This window comes from Phalaenopsis equestris, unplaced genomic scaffold, assembly GCF_001263595.1.
Source record: "Phalaenopsis equestris unplaced genomic scaffold, ASM126359v1 Scaffold001102, whole genome shotgun sequence".
Classification (NCBI taxonomy): Eukaryota; Viridiplantae; Streptophyta; class Magnoliopsida; order Asparagales; family Orchidaceae; genus Phalaenopsis; species Phalaenopsis equestris.
Window position 1 is genome coordinate 550469 of NW_018165541.1, and position 23503 is coordinate 573971.

At 33.0% G+C, this 23503-nt stretch overlaps 1 protein-coding gene across 3 annotated transcripts in view; it reads right to left on the reverse strand.

Moving 5' to 3' along the window:
* LOC110033162 (ubiquitin-like-conjugating enzyme ATG10) overlaps positions 1 to 10574 on the reverse strand; it is a 31717-nt gene extending 21143 nt beyond the window's left edge. For 2 of the 3 annotated variants that reach the window (XM_020737055.1, XM_020737054.1), the window contains exon 1: positions 10353 to 10574. The gene's annotated coding sequence lies outside the window, so the exon portion shown is untranslated. The remainder of the gene's footprint in view (positions 1 to 10352) is intronic. The other variant, XM_020737056.1, reaches the window with a different exon arrangement.
* Between the last annotated feature and the right edge of the window lie 12929 nt (positions 10575 to 23503).

Genomic DNA, 23503 nt, shown 5'->3' on the forward strand with positions numbered 1-23503 from the left:
ACACATTTCTTATGTATACATATCAAACACCCAAAGTTTGATATTTACACTTACAATATTTTAGTCTCATAAAACTATACATGGAAAGGTATATTTCACTTTTAAAAAAATAGTGATGGTGATATTTATTATATGATATTAAAGATTAGGGTGACATGCATGTAAATATGAAAGTTTAAGTGTTAGATAGGTAAATACATGAGAATTGTGTGGCATGTATGTAAATACCCAAAAAAATATGCCTTGAATTTCCTACAGAAATCGCCATCCTGAGTGGCAGCAAAAACAAAAATTCAACTCAATATATGCTGCAAATATGCAAACCATGGTAGAATATTTTTTTTTCTCCCACAGATATTTCACAAGGAAAAATTGAGTCCATAATGTAGGATGTCTTCGGATATAAGATTTTTAATGTGAATCTAAGGGTGTGTTTGGGGCAGATTGTGCTTATCCAGATAAGCAGCTTATCCTAAAATGCGGCCCGCGGGTGGCCCGCGGGTGGCCCGCAGGGCTCAACCTGTGGCCTGCGTTTAGTGTAAAAACCCAACCGCGTTTTCGGATAAACTGCCGAAACGTGTTTTCCAAACGGTGAGGCAGCGTTTTCACCTATAAGCTGCCCCAAACGGCCCTGCCATAAATAGCAAAGAAAATGCAATAAAAAAAGCACAAATTCAAAGGAAACAAGCTATAATATCAAAACAAGTATTAAACGGCTGTGATCAAAACTAAAATATATAGAATCAATTCAGACAAATGATTCATGCTTTGTACTAGAAATTAACAAACATAATAAAAACTCAAGAAGGCAATGTTCATGGTAGAAACTTCAAAAAATTTAAATTAACAAAAAATTAGATTATAGCAAATCCAGCAAAACAGGAACTCATTTTCAACCATAAATATGGAAAAGTAGAAGATGAAAGTTGAGAAGAAAACAAAGAATACAGAAAAGTAAACAAAAAAGAGCATTATGCATACGCACAACTCTTATATATTTACATATCTAACACAAACATTCTTATTTACAACTTTACAAGCATACCACTCAAATCTTGAATATATCAAAAATACAACAATTATTTACTTTTTTATGTGAAATGCATCTTTTTCATGCATAAGTTTATGACACTAAAGTGCTCTATATGTAATTATAAAACTTTAGGAATTAGATATATAAATACATAAGAATTTTGTGGTATGTATGTTAATTTTACCACAAAAATATCATGCTATTAACTAGAAATTGCATCTCCCGGGCTTTTTCAAGTTACACACTTGAATAAGATTAAAATTCTAAAAGAGAAGGAATAATTTTTATAACCATAGGAATTTTCATCAAGCTATAGAGATGTTTTTTTAATGTCTACGAACCATAGTCATAACCACCAAATAGAAATAAACCAACACCAAAATCAACCACCAAAAAAACTACGACAATAAAAAATCAACAGCTTTGCCTACTGCGTAGGACAAGTATGTATCTGAATGGAGTTATGTAAATGTGGCTAAAAACAACTACTTTACAATCCTATTAGGTAAGTCAACATCAATGCAATTAACTTCACCCAAATCTCATATAATGTAACAGACCAAATATATGGATCTCAAAATGATGTTGATAGTGAATTCATTGGCAATATTCATTGAACATTTTCACAAAACCTCTGATAGATAAATTTTGCTCTATTAGTAGAAAATTAAAATAGGTAAAGTGTCAAAATAGTCCCCTCGACAGTTTACATGGGTAAATTTTGGTCCCAGATTTTATAAAAATTTTAAATTAGTCCCAAGAATTTAAAATGGGGTTGAAATAACCCTTTATGACTCACTTCCCTGGTTGTATGTATAATTTATAATAAAATATATATGACCCAGCTCTTTGGTTTATATCATAAATGTTATTGAAGAATATTAAATATGACCAAACACTTAGATGTTGCTCTACCAATTGCTTAATCATATATAGGACTTGATCTCAATCATACAAACAACTGAAAATTTCTCACCATTGTGTAACAATCATATATCCTTTTGGAGACATTAAAACCTATAATTCTACGACCATTGAACTTGTAGATATTTCTTTTCCTCTATAGACCTCACACTCAACTCATTTCACTACCTCTCCTCTTTCGGCAGAAGTTTGATTGTTGTTTGCTTAATTATTTTCTCACCTTTTTAAAACGTCAAAAAAAGGGAAAATAATTAAGCATAGTTGTAATTTTCTTAATATCCTATCGATGCAACTTTCTTTATGATAAACTCTTACTTTTATTAATGAAAATTGAAAATTTTCAATTTTACAAATGACATTATCTAAAGATTAGATATTTTGAGAGGGAGCTTATTCACCACTACACCCAATCAACATACGTTTCTCAGCATCCAAATAGTGAGTTTTGTAAACTATTCCTAGCCTAAAAAGATTTAATTTTGATGATACCAAACACATTGATTATTATGTGTATATTATAAATTATTGACACAAAGATGAATATATACATACTTAATATGCAATTTCTATTTCGATTGGTGCATAAGGATTGGTCAAATTATTGCATATTGTGAATCTCCCTATTTTGTTTTACATACATGTTTTGCATATACACTACGATGATGAATATATTAAACACTTGAAATGTTATAATATTGTGAAATGTATGCCTGCAAGAAAAGCTGGCTACTAAGATTCAGGTTGGCGAAGATATGATACCCTGCGTAGAAGGGTGGGCTAAAGGCCTGATGCTGACGATATATGTTGGGAGTCATACTGGATGATATGTTGTGCTTGATGATATACATCTTCTTACACTGCTACTACTTTTATTTTATATCATATTATGGTTACATGTATTATAGCATACATATGTCTATTTAGCATACATATTATTTTATTTTCTGCAGTGATTTCAGTTGTAAATTTTGTGTAACCAAGTGAGCTATAGTTGCTCCCTCTTATTGCCTTTACATGTTTTTAGAAAAAGGTAAGGATCTAATGAAGTTGGTTGATAATACTTGCTGATAGAAATATATTTTATACATATTTTTTTGTGATCGTGATAAATGTGTTTGTTTTGTTGGAATTATTAAAAAATCATGATGAATGATCAATATATTTAAATGTTATAGATGTAAATAGTATTGATGTGTATAAGAAAAATGTGATGGTATCATCTGTAATTTTATTTTTTATACTATATTTTATGACTTAAACACTTTGCGTAATGAAAAAATAGAAGATAATTTTTTTTTCCAAACAGATTTTGAGATAAATAATCTATCATGTACTTGACGATATAATCTATTTTCGTACTAAGGTTAGCTCAGGTTGGGTCGTGACAAGCCAACTCTCGAGCAAGGATGTAATCGCCTTGATGATCCTCTCACGACCCATGGAGAAGCAACTAATGGGAGTTGGATGTCTCATGGATCGTTGCCTCATCGCCTGGAGAAGATCGATAACTTTTTTGCTCATTCGACAAGGATTTAGTGAGGTGATGAAATGCACAAGTTGTTGGCTTGTATTGAGAAAGTGGAGAGGATGGAGGAGATGGTGACTACTCTTTGATTTGCATGTTTTTTATCCTCCGACATGAGGCTTTGAATGTCGTGTAGGGGGTGTGTAGGTGTTGACCTCATTTTTTGTGAAGTCCTGTTTCTTTCCTCTCCTATAGGCTAGGATCTAGCCTTAGGGCTTTCCTATTGACTATCCTCCAAACCACTTCTTGACTCTTTTTGTGAGATTACACATGTGTGATTTTAAATCCTCAATAATTGATTAAGTTGATTGAGAACAACAAGTGAAGACTCAAAAAAATGAGTTCCGATTGGATCATAAAGCCTTAGGAACACCATTTTTTACCTTAAATGGACTACTCACACATTCACTACACCATAATTAACTAAATGGTACAAATTTGAGATTATTCGGCACGAGTTGAGCAGCTCGTTACTGGGAGCATTCTGTTTGACATTGATCGCCGCTTAGGCGAGGGTTAATCAACATTAGCTAGCCAGATAGCTTCGGTTGGATCAACTAATGTCATCCACTGCTCGACGCTCGATGTTAGCTTAAATTGGCTCGATCGTCGACAAACTTGTCCTGATGACCTCGAATGACGAAATGAACCACGCCATTTTTTACCTTGAATGGACTACTCACACATTCACTACACCATAATTAACTAAACGATACAAATTTGAGATTATTCGGCACGAGTTGAGCGGCTCGTTACTGAGAGCATTCTGTTTGACATTGGTCGCCGCTTAGGCGAGGGTCAATCGACATTCGCTAGCCGGACAGCTCCGGTTGAATCAACTAATGTCATCCACTGCACGGCGCTCGATGTTAGTTTAAAATTGGCTCGAACGTCGACAAACTTGTCCCGATAACCCTGGATGATAAAACGGACCACGCGAGTGCATCCGGAACGTCAATTTCACTTATGAAGGACACCTATATTGTCATAGTTCTGCGCACTGTTGATCTCATTTTAGTAAGGCAAATTTTCTTCTTAAGATTTAGGTTCTAGCCTTAGAACTTTTTCCTTTGACTATCTTAGAATCTTAATGATAAGACCCCACCTCATTTTAGAATTTCAAACCACTTCTTTGCTCTTTTTGGAGTTTCACATGTGTGGTTTTTTACCTCTAACACTTAGGAGGTTAAAACCAATATGAGGGAACTCAAAAAGAGAGTTCCTATAGGACTATTATGCCCTAATGTTGTCATATTCATAGTTTGCACACTCTCACACATAAATTCGCACAAAACACATCAATAACATCATAAATCCCCATAAAACACCTCAACACAACCGACTTTCTGCGCAAAACACATCAATAGACTCAGAAACTAAAAAATCGCCCAATACACCTGGAAACTCAAAAAACTCGCCCAATAACACCACGCGGCGATTTAATTGCGGCGAATAACACCACAGTGACACCCCTTATCGCGGAACTCCAATAACGTGACAATACAACCGCGAATAACACCGCAGATAACGTCCCTTGCCAGCAAAAACTTCAATAACACGACAATACTACTGCGGGAAACACCAAAAAAATTGCAAAACCTAATAACAACAAAATAAAACCACGGTAATGCAACGGATAACACCCCTTGAACGCGAAAACCCAATAACACGGGAATACTACCTCAGAAACACCGCGGATAACACCAAAGCCGCGTAACACGGTAGCACCCGAATAACACCAAAATTCATAAAAAAAAATATAATAACACCAAAATTCATAAGAAAAAATATAAATGAAAAAGAAAAGAAAAACTTGCCCAGTCCTTTTTCTTTCTTCGGCCCGAGGTCCCCCTGCTCCGGTCTTCGTTGCCCGATGTCTTCTCTCATGCCTTCCCCCCTTCCCGTCGTCCTCACTCCGGTCTTGGTCGCCTCGAATACTCCGCATGTATCTTCCCATTCTTGTCGTCCTCACAAGCCTTTTTTTTATTTTCTCCCATCTTTAGCAGTTCTGGTTCACCTCAGGTAAGCATAGTTTAAGCCCTTATCCTCCCTTTGGCTACAAAAAGCCCCACCAGTGGATGGTTTGTTGTTGTTGAAACTTTCGTTGTTGTTCAGTGGGATTTTTCCAGTTTGTTGAAATTCCAATTGGTAAGATCTTTGCGGCTGTGTTCATTATTCTTTCCGATTCTTGGGGTTGTTGGATTAAGGTGTCTTGCGTTTTTTCTCACATAAAGATGTAAGAATCCCTCATCTTCACCTTACTACTAATTCTTCATTCGTGTAAATGCCCGAAAAATATTGTTATTTCGTTCGTATGTGAGTAATGCACCTGTTGAATAACTTAAAGTAGGGATTTACTATAAGTTCGTTGATGTTATTTTTGTGTACAGCTTTAGGTTTCTTAGGTAGTATGAGACTAGCTCCCTTAATCTCTCAATGCTTATCAGCCATAATTTTGGAATTAACTTTAATTTAATATATATATATATATATATATTTGTGTGTGTAATTTTAATTTTAAAAAATCGGACCGGATAAATCACACATATTAAATAGTTTAAGTAATTGAGCACGATGTCACAAGCAATACATTATCCCAAGTGATAGACATACTACTCGACAGTGGGCTCGATTATATAAACTAAATAATTTATGACATCCGTTTGGTGTGTAATCCTTTTATGTGTGACCGATAAGTTCTCCTACCTAATATAAACATTAGATAAAGTTTATTTTATCTGAGTTTTTAATTTTTATAGAGGCAAGTCTTTATAGTTAATTACGTATTCGGCAATTAAAATTACCTAAGAAGAATCTCGATAAAGATATTGGTTCTCTTCAAAATTTCAAAGTAAAGTTTTCAATGTTGGAGTTGGAAAGACAAGTGGGAAAGGATCAAACAGGAGCAGTTATTTAGGAGTCCAAAGGAGTGAAGAATATGGGATGTCATAGATTTAGAGGAGTACCTCAATAACTTCACAAACTATCCAATTATTTGACTTTATGTTTTGAAGATGATATTATTTAAATGTTAACTCCTGTCAATTTTATTATTTTGGACTTACATTTGCATGATATACGATTATATGAATAAATAGAGAATGATAGAAGGATTTACACCAAACTGAACGACGACCTCAGAGCCTAAAGAGAGTTAGGACTTAAAGCTACACAATATGTTCGTGTAGAAGCCTAAAAATAAAGTGAGGACTTACATTGTGCTAGACGAACCACCTCGAAGTCATATGAATTTGTTATTGTTTAAACTAAGGAAAGGTTTAGTTGATGTAAATATATTTCATGTCGGGCCTTGATTCGTCATCAGAAGTTGTCCTTTGTCTGTTTGCAGTCATTTACAAACTCCTCGTTGTGATGATTGCAAATTCAGAGTTTATATATGAGCATGCAATATTCTTGCATTGGTGCCTGCCGCGGGATACCACCTAGCATATGTCCTACTGTTATCTACCCTAAGGGCTTGCAGGTATTGTAAATAAATGTAGAAGTTAAAACAGTAAAAAGTTGCTCTAAAAATGCAGTAAAGTGCAGTAAAATAAAATGTGTGTACCTGGGACTCCTGTCGCTGCTGCAAAAGGTTACTATCACAAATAAAAGCAGGCAAGTGTTGCGAAAAAAGTAAAAGGGCAGGGGACACATATATGAAAGATCGAACCAGGCCATAAGAATCCAGCTTTGGGGCGGGCTCAGAGCTAAGCTATGTGCATTATAATCCAACCTTGAACAGAAACTACCAACCAAACAATCTAAGAAGGGAAATTGCGGACCCAAGCAAAATGATTAACAAATGGATTTATATAGGTTAACACCCAAAATTCTTAATTTTTCATGCATGTAGAATTGAACTTTTGTTTAGCAATCAAAAGTAGTAGCATCACGAGAAAGATTTTTTTTATTATGTTATGTATAGTCCACAAGTTAATCACTCTGATCAGACTAGAACTACCAGCAACCTAAGAAAGCCAACGATAACTTTTTACCAAAAGTTGATGAATAATATCCAGTTTTATTCCCTTACCAAAGGTCGTTGAGGTAGGAAATACTATTCTAATATCCCCTCTTAGCACAAATAAGCATTCTTATCATCGCCCTTAACCCCAAACGTTCCAACTTATAGCCTTACTCTAATGATCCATATAACGCCACGTAGAAGAGAGAGGTTGTTCACCAACACAAAGTATGATGTCGTCCATTATTGTCTGCTCTAAGGGTAGTTTCATGATCATCAAATGCCTCAATCATATCCGAGTTTACCTCACAAAGGCGCACTAAAGAAGTTGATATGAGAATTAAGTATTGAATATATGATCACGAAATTATACGCAAGTCGAATATATGAATACAATTTTCAAAAATGTTGATTAAATGTATATCAAGCCCGGGAATTTGCATATTGTAAAAAGTCTCAATTGCATGTGCATGAGGGGTGCATACATGAAGAAATTAAAGTTCATGATCGAAAGGACTTGTAACTTGAACTCCCAAGTCCCAGTATTACATATGTAAATACTCGATAATTGTGTGTTGCATATCAAACTTTCCAAATGCTCAAATGATCAACAACATAACATAAGAACGAATCGCATAAATTTGCATAGAAGAACAACTCAATGCTAGTACATGCAAACTCTAGTTGAAATTTAAAGTTTATCCATATCCGAGTTTTTTCTTGAAAGGATGTGACATATAAAGCTTTAGATGTTAGATATGTAAACAGATAAGAAATGGGTGTAGTTGCATGTAAATATTAGAATTTAGGTGTTGCATATCTAAATACGTAAGAATGCTATGTATGTAAATGCCCCAAAGTAAACTTCACCAGCAAGGTTATTTAAATATTTACATCGAAATCATCATTTCTTTTTTTTTTCTTTTTTTTTTTTGGAAAAATTTGGGAGATAAAATCCTGAAAACCAGCAAAATAAGCTTTAGGATTCCCTCTAGACGCAAATTTGAATACATTCCCCATGTGCTTAGCAGTTCCATAAAATTGTAGCATATCTGATATTTCAAGGAACAAAATGGTGTTATATGTTCTTCCCTTCATCCAAGTTCTAGGGTTTGACAGATTTCCAATCCGGTTCAAGAGCAAATGACAGTACAACATTCGGCAAAGCAGTCGGCGAGGCAAACATAACCCATATTCATTCTCACTTCATAATTCAAAGGGATTTAAATTGTATAGGCAAAATATCTCCATTCACGCATTTTTTAAGTAACTCTAAATTAACTTCAGCAATGCTTACAAAGATAACAACTAAATCAGCTTGTTAAAGAGTCCAATCCACATATTCTATGTAATTGAAAGCTAACTTCAGCAGGCTTACAAGGATAAAATTAAACCAACCTACCAAAGAGCTCATCCACATAAATTTCAGATTTACAACAAAGATTTTTTTTGCATGACTCCATAAAAAAAAAATATCAAAATACACAATGATGAAATTCGCGGTATGAAACTACTAGTATCTGACAATGTTAAGAAGATCAGGGAAAAATATAACAGCCAAGGAAGCCGAGATCAATGTCGTTGCAATCCAGAAAAATACGCTAGTTTTCCAAGTATCCAACATGTTTCACCCAAATTATCAAGAATAACAAAAGTAAATGTGAGGTAAGTCATGCCCTTATTATCTGAGATTTTAGAGCAGATTCGATTTTTCAGAAATCAACAGGAAATAAACCAAGACAGGGAATCAGAACCTATACACTTTTAAGGGCTTATGGAAGCGACGATTACCCTCAATAGCATGGGGCATTCCAAGCAGCTCATGAATACATTTTTTTACTAATAAGTTTCTGTAGACAGTTAAGCTCAAAACCAGGAGCCTTCAAAGCTTTTTGCCAATGTATAAGAATTGGGTGGTATGTATGTAAATGTGAAAGTTTAGACGTGAGATATGTGATTACATAAAAAGAATTGTGTGCAATATATGTAAATGTCTCAATGAAATTTGAACATAACCACCTAGTTGATCACATACAACTCACACTTGCTTGTTTTATTTGGTTATTGAATATTCACGTAAGAAAAAAGATGACGGACCTTCAGAAAGACAAATATTGAGCCACATAGCTTGACTGCCACTTCAGACATGATTATTATTCTCAAAAACCTTGCTAAGCAATGAGGCTCTTGACAAAATCACATGTAAATAAATAGACAAATGTGAGATAACAGAAACAGGAATTAAGTCTTTTTTTCCTTACTTTTTAACACAACAAAAAAGAAAACATTGCATCAATATCATCAATCCTCAACAAATAACCCAAAAGAATCACTAACTTTGTATAGCATGGAGTCCGTATGAACATAAAACGGTAAAAACAAACCGTATGCTGTGAATATGCACTGCTCGAAGAGAGGGTTGGAGGAAGAATGAAGAAGGGTACTGCCTTGCTGCTTCAAACATATCACAGAAACAGCGGGACTATATTTTTATCACAGTAGATCTAGGTTTAGCTAACTCAGTACTTCGCACGACAAGAAACAAGTAGGATTTACCAATCCTAACTGATCAAAAGATCATAAAAAAATTCTTTCAAGAAAAAGAGAGCAGCCTCAAGATTTCTGCAATAGATTAGCAGTTGCATTACCTCCAACCTACACTGAGCTCACCACTTTCTAACATCAAGCAAAGCTAAAGTAAACAAACCATAAAAAAGGAGTGCAACCAAGCAAAATCTTTGAGCATAAGAGAGGAATAACGAGCAAACCGGAAAAGAAATTTTTTTAAAGCAAAAGGCAAGCTGTCGAGCAACCAACAGGAATGATGAGCAAATCAGCAAGAGTATCAAGCAACCCACAAAATCGAAGATCGAGCAAGAACACCGAGAAATCGAGCAGATTACCGAAAGAACGAGCAAGAAAGACCGGAATCCGTCCTCGTCTCCCTAGCCGGCACTCTATCACGACGAGATGAAGCGGGAAGGAGACCTCGCCGGCGAGGACGGCCGGCTACGCAACCAAGGGAGAAGAAAGGGGAAGAAACTTCGGTCGAGAGTAGAGAGGCTTATACTATGGAAGCGTCGGCCGGGGTATCGACCGAATGAGCGGGCAAGATTGCGAGTGTTGTGAGGTTTAAATGAAGAGATTTTTTTTAATGTATGGATTATCATGCTATTCGCTCCTTCATCTACTAACAAAATAGATGTAAAAAATCTATATTTCGTAGGTGCTCGTGTGGTCCATTTCGTCATCCAAGAGCATTTAAAAGTTAGTCCGTGATCAAACTAATTTAAGCCTAATTTGCGTGTGGTGCGGCAACTGATATTCAACAATCTGAAGGGAGTCTTTCGATAAACAGAATGTTTATAGGTCCTCACCTAAGCGACGATCAAAATCTAGCAAAACGCTCTCGAGAACGAGTCACTCAACTCGGGCCGAAGAGTCTTAAATTCATCTTATGAGGTTTTCATTTCATTTTAAATTTGGCTTTGATTTAGGTTAGCAAATTGGCATCACTAGTCTTTTAGGATAGTCAATAGGAATGTCATATGGCTAGATCCTAAGTTCTAAAAGAGGAATTTTGACCTCACTAAAAATGAGGTCAATAAATGAACCCCCAATAGATGTGGTGCGCTGGACAAGCATACCTTGCATATTGGCGTTGTCCAAAGCAATCATCAAAGCCAATAGAACCGTCTAAGCAAATGCACTTAGAGCACAGCCCGAACTGGAGTTCATATGTAGGATTTCTACCCAGGAATTTGACATGTCCTTTAAAGGTGTGTTTTTCTTACGTATTTTTGTACTTAATTTTTTATGATATTGTACTTTAATGGAAGATATTTTCATGTTTTTTGAATGTTGGTATAACAGGAGAAGAAACATGATAGAATTGGAGTGAAAATGGAGCGAAATGGAACAAAATATGCTAAAGAGAAATCTTTTGATATGGCGCCTAGGCACCAGTTTATAGAGAAACCGATTCCTAGGCGTCTGTTAGATTTAATGGCTCCCAAGAAGGTGGTGCCTAGGTGCTAAAACTACTGAGAGCAGTTTTTGGCAATTTTTCATACAAATTGGGGCCAAATTAACAGGAGATTCATTACATACATGAGAAGAGAAGGAGAAGGATTCTGAAGGTTAAAGTGCAGGAATTTGAAGAGAGAGTGAGATTTTCTTCTATTTTTTGTTCTTTTCCTTTGGGTATTGTATGAATTCTGCAAGGATTGGTGTAAAAGTGCTAGAAGAACTTGGATATTCTCTTGAAGTTTATTTCAGATTTCAGTAAAGGAGATATGTTTTCTTTGCATTTTGATTTGTATTCTGTTAATTTTCATTGTGTAATACTTGTATGTGTTATAAATCAATGTGTTGGTTTGTTTTCTTCATGAAAATTGAGTATTTCTTCATTCCTTTCTCCTTGTGATGGTTTATTATTTCATGTTTACTTTACTTATGCAATCTGCCAGAATCGACGCCTGAAGTGCTAGAACCCAGAACAGCGCGGACTTAAGTAACTTGGCGTCTGAGACGTTAGAATTGGCGCCAGAAGCGCCAGAGACGATATTTGATGGATTAAGGTGGTTTGAGACAAATTTTGAGCAGATTTTGACGGTTTCAAATGTTTCAAATGCTCCATGGAGTGATTCCATGCATCTAGACACTTTGGAAGGCTCATTAATGAAGGGATATGTCTCTTGAATGAATGGGCATGTCTTTTGAGATTCAAAAGGTTTGACTTTTTGAGAGAATTTGGGAGGGAATTTTGAATTCTTTATTAGAGGAGGCATCCCCTAATTAAAAAGAGACTGAGTCCAGAGTTGTGAGAGAGGCGACAGAGAGAGTTTTGGTGGTGGCGTGAGAGAGAAGAGGAGGCATGAGATAAAGTGAGGGACTTGGAGGTTTTCTTCTAAGGGTTGTAAGAGGAGAAGAAAGTGAGTGATTTCTTCTTCATTAAATTTCTAAGAGAGAATTGAGAGTGCTTGTAAAGAGGGAAAGTTCTTAAAGGAAAATTTTAGGGATTTTCTTGGGAAGGAGTGTGAGATAAGTTGTGTCTTTTATTTCTTTGTTTTATAAACTTATTTTTATATATGAAATTCGTGTTTTTTTGTTTCCTTCTCATGAATTTTGAGTAATTTTCTTTATTCTTCTCCCTACTCTGAGATATGGTTTTGTGCAGAATTTATTTTGTTTTATACGGTTTTAAATTTCAATAATTTGTGATGATTTGAACTCTGATCTTCATTAACTTTTTTATCTAACCAATTGAAATGTTAAATTGTGTTGAGAAACATATGATCTGAAAATGCTATGATTGCTACAACATTGTGAGAGTCACATTCAATTTCATGGGTGAGAACGTAATCCATGGGATTTAGTTCAAATAAATATAGAAATATACTTTTGTTGGACGCAAAACTGGAGAATTTAAGGTGACATATTAAAATCCCCAATTTGGTCCACTTGATTACAAACTAATGTAAGATTGTTAGCTCTCAGGCGAGGGAGAAGTAGGAGCTCTGGAGAGAAAGCCGGTATCCTCCCAATCTAAGCACAAAGTTAGGGACCAAAATCTGGATTAGTCAATTTTCTTTATACAATTGATTTATACACTTGAAAATGGTAAAGAATAAGATTGCTTCTATTTAACACAATACAATTATATATATATAATTTTAATTTCTTCACAATTCATATACTCATTGTAAAGGGAAATGATGTTTTCTTAAATTTGAACTCTTTGTCACAGAAACTTTGTTTAGTTTTTATTAGTTTACTTTTGAAGTTCAACAAATAATTTAGTTAACTTAGTTCTTTTAACTGCATTTTATTTAGCATACACTCAATTACTTTAGATTTGAATTTCGTATTTAAGTTTTGTATTTTGAATTTTGTGTTTTATATTATAGCCAAAACAATTTCCAACTCCCTGTGGGATCAATACTTAGGGCTCAATTATACGTATACTTGTGTTATTATTACGGGTTTGACAGTTTAAAGATTTTAAAAGATAAAATTATTTTTACTAAAGTTATATTTATTGGGATTGAATTGCATACTTATTATTAGTGTTGTCATGTGTCTTTTAGACTATTAAAAAATATTTACAAAAGTGACACACAACAAACCGTGCATCAAATTTTTGGCGTCGTCGCAGGGGAGTAACGCTAAACTACTTTATAATTTAAAACATTTTATTTGAATTGAAAAACTTATTGTTGTTTAACTTGAATATTTTCATATTTTTAGAGTGTTTGCTTATTTTAATTGCTTATTGTGTTTATTTATGCATAGTTTAAGATCTGAAAATTTAGTACGTTACGATTCAAAGTTAGAAAGAACAATTAGAAAAATTCTAAAACACAAAAAGTAATAGATAATTTTAGCAAATTGACTTGCAATTTTAAATAATTCTGGAAATTAAAATGAACATCATCATAGATCTTTTAAGAGACCTTTAAGGGATTATGTTAATCCTACAGTAGATAAAATTCATTTAAGTATACAAACCTTATTGTAGCTATTATTGTAGCTACCAATTCATTTGAGCTTAAATCTACTATTATCCAAATGGTACAAAATAATCAGTTTGGAGGAACACCATCTGAAAATCCTAACTTGCACCTTGCTAATTTCTAGAATGTGTGCTATATTTAAATATGATGGAGTGTCGAATGATGTCGTTAGACTTAGACATTTTCATTTCTCAGTAAGGGATGAAGTTAAGATGTGGTTAAACTTGTTAGCACCTGGATCTATCAAATTTTGGGGAGACTTATCACAAAATTTTTATCTAAATATTTCCCATCATAGAAAACTGCTAAGCTTAGAATGATATTACATTTTTTTGTCAGTTTGAAGAGGAATCAATTTATGAAGCTTGAGAAAGATTTAAAGATCTCCTTAAGAAGTGTCCACACCATGCGTTGCCAGATTGGTAATTATTCAAATTTTTTATAATGAATTGGTTGGATCTCTTAGATCGATAATTAATGCTGCTGCTAGTGGATCATTAATGTTAAACCATTCGATGAAGTGTATTCGTTAATTGAAGAGATGGATACTAATAATTTTTCATGGCACTCTGAAAGGGTAAATCCAAATAGAGTTGCTTGTATTCATGATTCGGATGCAATACCTATATTGGCTGCCTAAATAGCTGTTATATAAAAAAAAAAATAGATCAATATGGAATGAATTATTCTTAGAGACCACATGCACTTGCGAAAAACTCATTGGGACAAATGATAAAATCTCAATCTTCTTATGAGACTTTAAATGCAATAAATAATTAAATGCTTTAAATGCAATAAATAATCATTCTAACAATCCTTATTCCAATTATTATAATCCTGGTTGGAAAAATCATCCAAATTTCAGTTGGAGTAATAATAACTCTAATAATGCAAATCTACAATGGGGGAACAATGCTGCGATTGAGAAACTCCAACAAATAAGGAAATCCAACTTATAAACCTTATTAACCTCCATATTTTAATAGTAATTTGAAGAGTAAGGAGAAGAAATTGTCAATGGAAGAATTAATATTGCAAATGGGAAGTCAATTACAAAGTTAAGGAGTTGCAATTAGAAACATGAAAATTCATTTGGGATGTATTATGATCTAAAAAATTATAGTTGTGTAAAATTAATGAAGATGACTCTACTTTGCAGCGATGCCAAAAACTTGGTTCACTATTTATTAATAAGAAATTGAAGCAATTTATGTTGGGATTCTACGCAAGTATGCATATCGTTATCAAGTAATATAATACTTATTGTTTAATCCCCAAATATTGATCCCACGGGGAAGGTTTAAATTCGGGATGTTAATTTAAATTAATATTTTCATAATAATAATAATAAAAAGTCTACTATATTAATTTCAAATTTTTAAGGTGCTATCAAAACTAAAATCTCATGTTGGATGGAGAATAGGAAGTAGGAGTAGGGATATACCTTCTACTTATAGTACCCCTACTCTCCAGAAAATTATGGAACAGATGATGATCCAGCAAGGAGATATCTTGAGGATATAGAACATGATTGAAAATTTTGAGGCCAAGAATGCACATAATGATAATTTAACAAAACAAAAGTTTGAATATGATGATGCTATGGTTAGATACATAAGGGGTGACCACTCAGTACAATTTCCTAGTCACCCTATCTAAACTTTGATAGAGAAGAAGAAGAAGAAGAAGAAGAAGAAGAAGAAGAAGAAGAAGAAGAAGATGAGTGAAGATGTCTTCTTAGTAATAGTTTTGCTCTTTTATTTAGTTTATAATTTATTGCACTTTGTAATTGTTATTGTTTATTTTGTTGAGTGTGATGCTTTGATTTGTATTGAATGTTGTATTGTGAACTAAAGTCTGTAGAGCTATTTTTTAATTGAAATTTATTTTAGTATAGTTGCTTTTTTTAGTACTTTGTTGTATTTATTTTTAGTTAACTCTTTCTCAGTAAATATTTTATATATATTATGGGTTATTTAATGTTTTAAGTCTTGTAGCTTTTCATATTACCACCTGCAATATTTCAGAGTTAAGTTTCAAAATCAGAACATTCAAGAGATAAGTCTTTTCTCTATGCATTAATTGTTTTCTTTCACCTTGCATTTTTTAGTTTTTCATGCTTAATCTTCTAAAAAAATTGAAGTTTGGGGAGGAAGAAAAATTCCTTTATCTTTTTAAAGAAAGAAACTTAATTCTAATTGTCCTCAATTAGTTATACTTTAGATTTCTTTACTTTAACATGACCTGTGGTAGTAGAGCCTAACTTTAGAAAACTATATTTGTGTTTATAAATATATAGTAAGCTTAAGTAAATATTTTCAATGATAACAACTTAAGTAAATATTTTTAATGATAAAGGTTAATTCTAGAGATTAAGTTATTTGGTATGAGAGAATAAGATTAAAGGAATTTGTATTTTTGAGGTATTGAGAATCTTAGAGTTTCATGTAAAAAGAAAAGATTGAAACTTTATAAAAAAATCTTGAAAGCTAAGATGAAATTATAAAGTGAAGGAATGTGAAAAGTTTTTTTAACTTTAAGAAGAGGATAATGAAGTTTGAAATTATTAAAGGCTATCCATATATAATAATCCTTACATGAAAAAGAAAAAAAAGGAAAAAAAAAGAGAAAGAAAAGAAAAGAAAAATATGTGAGGAGAAGCATGAGGAGATGCCTAATAAAAAATTGTCTTCACTTGAATCAACTTAAGGAAGAAGGCTTAACTACATCCTCTAAACTTGTATTTAAGTATTATCATATTTACTAGTAATGTTTTCATGAAGTTTTTTTTCATATGGATATTCTAAGAGGCTTTAATATGACAATTTGTAATTTTCCTTGAAAAGAATAGAGAATCAGAAAATTTTGACTTGACAGCTAGATATTCTTATACCTTTAGTATTAACTTGAGTTATTTTAAATTTTTCTTAAGTTATGTTATGATTTTTAATAGACCAAAATATGGAAATCTATAAGCTAAACTCGTAACTATTAGTCATATTTTTATGTAGTAAAGGACTTACTTGAGGACAAGTAACATTTAAGTTTGGGGAATTTTTTTCACCAAAAATATATGTGTTTTTAGACCTATACTTTATACTCATTTATGGTGATATTGCACTGTAAAGAAAGGTATTTTTCTTTTTTTTATTGCAGGTTGATGACTCTTAGAACTTGAAGCAAAAAAGAATAAAAAATGATAGAATTTGAAGTCAACATGGCATTTTGCAGAGAAATGCTCAACACCGTCGGTGTCCATGCGAGAGCGCCAACGACACCAAACTGGGCACCGATGGCGCCATTTGACAGAGATCACAAAATTAATTTTGGGCCATGGGCGCTGACGACACTGAAGTCGGTGCAGGGCAAAATTCTAGAAGATTTGACAAATTTGGACGCCTTTTGAAGAGTTATTTGATACACCTCTTGGAAAACCGACATTATGCTCTATTTAGAGCATAAATTGATTAGACAAAGGGGCGACTAGTGTGTCATTTAGTTTTCTTTAGTGGTCCATTGTGTGTATTGTGTAGTGTGGTGAGTCTAAGTGTAATTTCTCCTAGAGTTGTTGGAGAGGGAAAGAAGTAAGAGCTTTCATCTTCCCTACATCTTCAAAGACAGAATTAAGAGTCTTGTAAAGAGAGAAAGAGTCCAAGAGGAGCTACAAGGGATTTGCTTTGAGGAAGACTTAAAGATAAGTGGTGTTAAGTGGTAGACTTAAAGATAAGTGGTGTTTGCTTATTATTATTGTATAAACTTTCTTTTATTTATGAAATTTATATTTTGTCGTATTGTTCTTATGAGTTTTGAGCAGTTTTCTTTGTCTTTCTCTTTACTTAGAGATATGGTGAAATGAAGAGATAATTTAGATGTGTCAATTTTAAAATATAAAATAAATTGTGATGTTTTTTTCACTCTGTTCTTAATTTTCTTTTCGATTTGGTTCTTATTTATTTTTGGATTTGACCTAATTGAAATGTTAACATCTTTGTGAAACATACTATCCGAGAAATGGAAGATGAGTTTCACAATAAAGTGAGAATCATATTTGATTCCATGAAGAAGTGTTTCGTTCATGGAATTAGGTGCAAATAAATAGGGACATATATATTACTGGACGAAGAATTGGAGATTCTAGGGTGACATACTAAAATTCCCAATTTAGTCTTAGTGTTAAGAACTAAAGCGAGAGTTAGCCTTTAGAGGAAGGGAAGGGGAGCTCTGGAGTGAGAGTCAGTATCCTCCCAGCCTAACCATGGATTTAGAAACTAAACCGAAGATTAGCCAATGATTCTCTATAACACTTCACTGAGGGTAGAGAATTAAAATTGCTCAGTATAGAGTCACGTTGGGAATCTGTTCAACCAGCTTCATTGTGTGTTAGTGGTGTTCTGCTAGCCTTGGCTTCAAAATCTTGTATTGTCTGACAACTTATTTTACGCAAATATACGTATCATTATCAAGTAATATATGACATTTTGGTTAAGCCCCGAATGTCGATCCCACAGAGATCGAGGTTAATCATAATGGCTTTCAACAAAAGTTCTAGTCTAGAATAACACGCCCTAATTTGGAAGGTTGATAAAGTTTTGGTTTTGATTATATCCTACAATTATCACTACAATAATACTTCTACTCCTAAACTAAAATACTTAGTGAAAATCAAAATGTGGGGTTTAATATTTTAAAAGTGCTCTTCCTCATGCAATGAAATTAGTGACATGCGTAAAAGCAAAACAAGTAGTGAGAGTGATTATAACAAATAGGAGCAATTATATTCTTTACGCTTACTAGAGATACTATAAAGAACATTGGTTAATCTAATGTTTGAATAGTTCTAAAGACAGACTAGGCAGGGAAGACACTAGCTCTCGCTATAGAGTTCCCTTTTATCCCTTCACCTGGAGGCTAACATCTCACATCAAAACCTAAAACAATAGACCAAATTAGGGGGCTTTAGCATGTTACTCTAAGTTCCTTTAATTCTACACCCATTAAAGATTATTTCACTATTTATTTGCACTCAAACATATCAACTACATTCTCATCCATACAATCTCATGTGATCTACCATAATTGATTGAGACAGCACCATCATGGATATTACATGTTCTCACAAAATATTTTAACATGCAAGTTGATCAAGTTTACATGTAAATGAACAAAAAAGTAATATTACCACAATATATTCTCACTCTACTCAATTCTATATCCTACACATGCATACTAATTCATTCTAAGAGGGAAGAGTAAAGAAAATTACTCACTACACATGGAGAAGCAACAAAAACTTTTCATTGAACAAGACTTTGAAACCATACCTACAAAGTAATAAAATCAAATCAAATCAAAATACAATGAAAATAATTTTCTCTAATGGAAATCAAACTCTCCTTGTATAGCAAAAGCAATCTCCTTACAATCCTCTCCAAGAACAAAGTGAAAAGAAAAGAAGAAATCTCACAATCTCTCTCTTTCTCTCTCACCTTGTCGCCCCACTTGGGGCTTACACCCAAGCCTTCTTCTTATTTTCTAAGCCTTCTTCTTCTTCTCCAAGTTTTCTTCTCCTTTTCCAATTACTTCAATAGAGTCCAAGAGTCCTCTTAAAAAATATTTCCAAGCCTTATTTATAATTTCCCAAGAGATTCTTAAGTATTTCTTCAAAAATGTCCATATTCATTGAATCTTCCAAAAGGTGCCTCAAATACCTATTAAAAACTCCTTAAAATTACCCCAATTCCTTCTAGAGAGTCTCTTTTATAATTTTCAATGAATTCCCCAAGAGACACACGAAGAAACACTTCAAAAATTATCAAAATCTGATGTATATTATAGAAGATATGTTGAAAATCATTTTTGGTGCCCCTCCTCTCTGTCTGGTGGTGCCCAGGCGCCATTTTTGGTGCTTAAGCACTTGGCACAGACACTTAAGTGCTCTGTTTTGGCCCCCATAACTCTAGTGTCCCCCAATTCGACCCGATTTGCTATGCTTTGCTCCGTTTTGGTCCATTTTTGTTCCTTTTGCTCTAATCATTCCAAATCTTTCAATTTAGTGTACCTAAAACTAAGAAAAACAAGAAAAATACCTTTAAAGTGAAATATCATTATAAATTATAGTATAAAAAATAGTACATTTTTAGGCACATCAAAATCCCCCAAACCTAAACATTACTTGTCCTCAAGTAATACTACATTTTAAAAATAATTTATATAGATTAGAGTTAATGGGTTATCCTTTAGAATTGCAAAAATTTTGTTCTAAGAATATGATCGTTCAAATTAGAAGAACTTTTAGTGAATCAAACTATCCACAGACTAGCCCAGGGTCTAACATATTTATCATCAAACTTGGAAATTTGTTTTCCTATCTTGTTCAGAAAAATATGCAGATTTTTCAAACTTTGGATCATATGAACTTTACTTTCTAGACTTAAGAACTCTCTTAAAAATAATTTTTTTTTACTCATATAAGTATAAAATGCAAGCTTAGGATTGTTCTAAGTTCTTTACTCTAGAAAGACTTAAGTGAACCAATTTTTGATTAGGACCTCTCCTCAAGCTTCTTCTCACTTTTTTTTTTATTTTTTTTTTTTGCAATTTCTTTTACTTTTTCAGGTTATTTTTGATCCATTATTTTTTTTCTTTTTTTTATGTGAGGATTACTATATTTGAAGAAGTCCTTAAATAATTTTGAATTCTACTATTCCCCTCTAAAATTAAAAATTATTGCTTTCCTTCACTTGAAAAGATGCATATATATATTTTCTTAAAATACTTTCTAAAAGAGCATTAAATGTTTGAAAATAAAAATTCTAAGAATCTTAATTTATTTAAATATATAATTCTTTCTACTAAAGATAGTTATTCATTTTCCTAAGTTCTCCACTAAATATCCTTAACTCTAGATTTACCCTTTTCACTAAAAATATCAACTAAGGTTTCTTACTCCATTTCTATACTTAAAATTATAACATCCTTAAGATGACTCCACATAAAAATAATCATTAGCAATAAAATACAAATTTATTTGTAGTACTTTTGAAAACAAATAACTTTGAAATTTGAAACATTTTTCTTTTCCCCCAAACTTAAGGTCAAACATGTGTAATAATGAAGTACAAAAATATACAACAGGGAAAGAACACTTTTAAAATTTACTACACATCCTACAAAAATATCAACAAATAACACATGGTAGGACATTACAGTTGAAAGTAAATCTAGCTTAAACATGCTTGACATAATACTATAAAGGGATTTTAAATAGTAGAACAGGTACACATTAAAGATTAAACAGGAACACATTTTAAACTTTATAAATGAATTGCTAGATGCTAACAAGTTTAAAATATTGAGATAAGTTTTTTCATCTCCAATGACTCATTCAACTTGACTCACAAACATAAACACACAAACTCTAATACATAGACTCACAGATTCTTATATAAACAACAATAGAGGTTAATTCAATATCCCTTCTACTCACATTTTCCCTCCTTACTTTCTATTTCAAATGAAAGAAACTACACAAATAAACGTGGGTGTATTATAAAACTTTAAATGGTTATCAACCATGGACCAGAATTCCCTCATGTGTTACTAATTTTAGGGTTACTCTAAGTCTAAGGTATACACAATATGGAGTATAAAAATAGTGCAGCTCATCCAAATATTGTTCATTAAATAAGTTCATGACCTTATTCAGTGAAGAAAAATTTAGATAAAGGAAGTAATAGAGTTGGCTTGGAGAGGTCTAAGTCCAAACTCTACATGCTTCAAGGTAATGCTTAGCTCCGGTTGAGAACTAAGTAGTAAAAGACTTGTCAACCTGCTACTACCAGAAGTTATAAACAAATCTAGTCATGACAAAGGAATTACCTCACACAATAATCCAATCCACTCTTACACATCAAACACAGATCAAAGTCCAACATCTCACTGTTATCCAATCCAACATAACAACAATCACACTAAAAAGATAGTAAAGATAACCTTGGGTTGCCTCCCACGAAGCGCTTGGTCCAACATCGACGACCCAATGTATCCAATGTTTACTCTGGTTGCCCCAACATCATAATTTCATTCATTTTGTCTATATACCAGTCAGTCGGTAATTTTGAATAACTCTTTCTTAGGAGATCTTTTACTGATTTCATCATTCAAATCAAGTTCTTCTTGTGATTGAGTCGAATCTGAAGATTTAAAGACTGGTGGTGTCGATGAATTCCCTAAATAGATATGCTTTAAAATTGTATAGGGTACATCCATCTTAAGTTCATGAGATTTTTCAACAAATGGAATTAAAAGTTTACTATTTTTGGTAACGCCCATCATTTCACACCTCACCTGAATATACATATAGTCTTCTTTAAACAACATTTTCAACTCATCATCAAAGTCCATTTTGATCTCATATGTTAACTTACTGTCTAAACTTTCTTGGAAATGGTCTTTTTTTAGATAATTAATTTTCTCAATCCAAAAACAATCATCTTTTCTCTCAACTGGATATTTCATAGTTTTTAACAGGTCAAAAGTGACTTCCTGGTCATTAATATTCATAGTCAACTCTATTTTTTGCACATCTATCAAAGCTTGTCCAGTAACAAGAAAAGGTCTCCCTAAAATAATTGGATTTTCTTTATCTTCCTCCATAACCAATACAATAAAGTCTATAGGAAAGATAAATTTATCCACTTTAACAAGCACGTCTTCTATAACCCCTTTTGGATAAATGATATATCGATCGACTAACTGAAGGGATATCGACTAAAACTAACCTTCAAAATATATATAGAGGCATCACATTAATGCTCACTCCAAAATCACATAATGGTTTTCCACATAATCTTTCTCTAGTTGCACAAGAAATTTTTAAGCTACAAGGATCTTTAAGTTTCTTATGAAGCTTTTTCTGAAGTATAACGCTGCTCTCCTCGCTTAGTGAAATTGTCTTGTAATCCCCAAGTTTACTTTTTTTATTTAATATCTCCTTCATAAACTTTGCATAACTTGACATCTATTCTAAAGCTTCAGTGAAAGGAATATTTATCATTAACTTCTTAAGTACTTCCATGAATTTTGAAAATTGTTTGTCCAACTCACGCTGTCTAAGTCTTTGAGGAAATGAAGGTGGTGGTCTTTCTAAATTGATTTTAGTTGGAGGTATTAATTTTTTTAGATCCTTAGAAACATGTTCTTCAGGTCTTTTAGTTTCCTTTATTTCTCTCATAACTTCTTTCTTTTTTCAAACCACACCCTCTATCTCTCTTCCACATCTTAATTAGACAACTTCTACTTGTTCATCATTGTTCTCTTTAGGGTTGATCTCAGTGTTTCTAGGAAGTGTTCCTTAGGGTTTATTGCTAAGTGAATTACCAATTTTTCCTAGTTGATTATCTATGTTTCTAATTGCGGCATTTTGACCTTGCAACATGCTTCCCATTTGCAATACCACTTCTTCTATAGAAATATTCTTATCCTCAAATTATTGATCATTATTAGAGTATGGTGGATATAAATGTATATAGTTTGTGTTC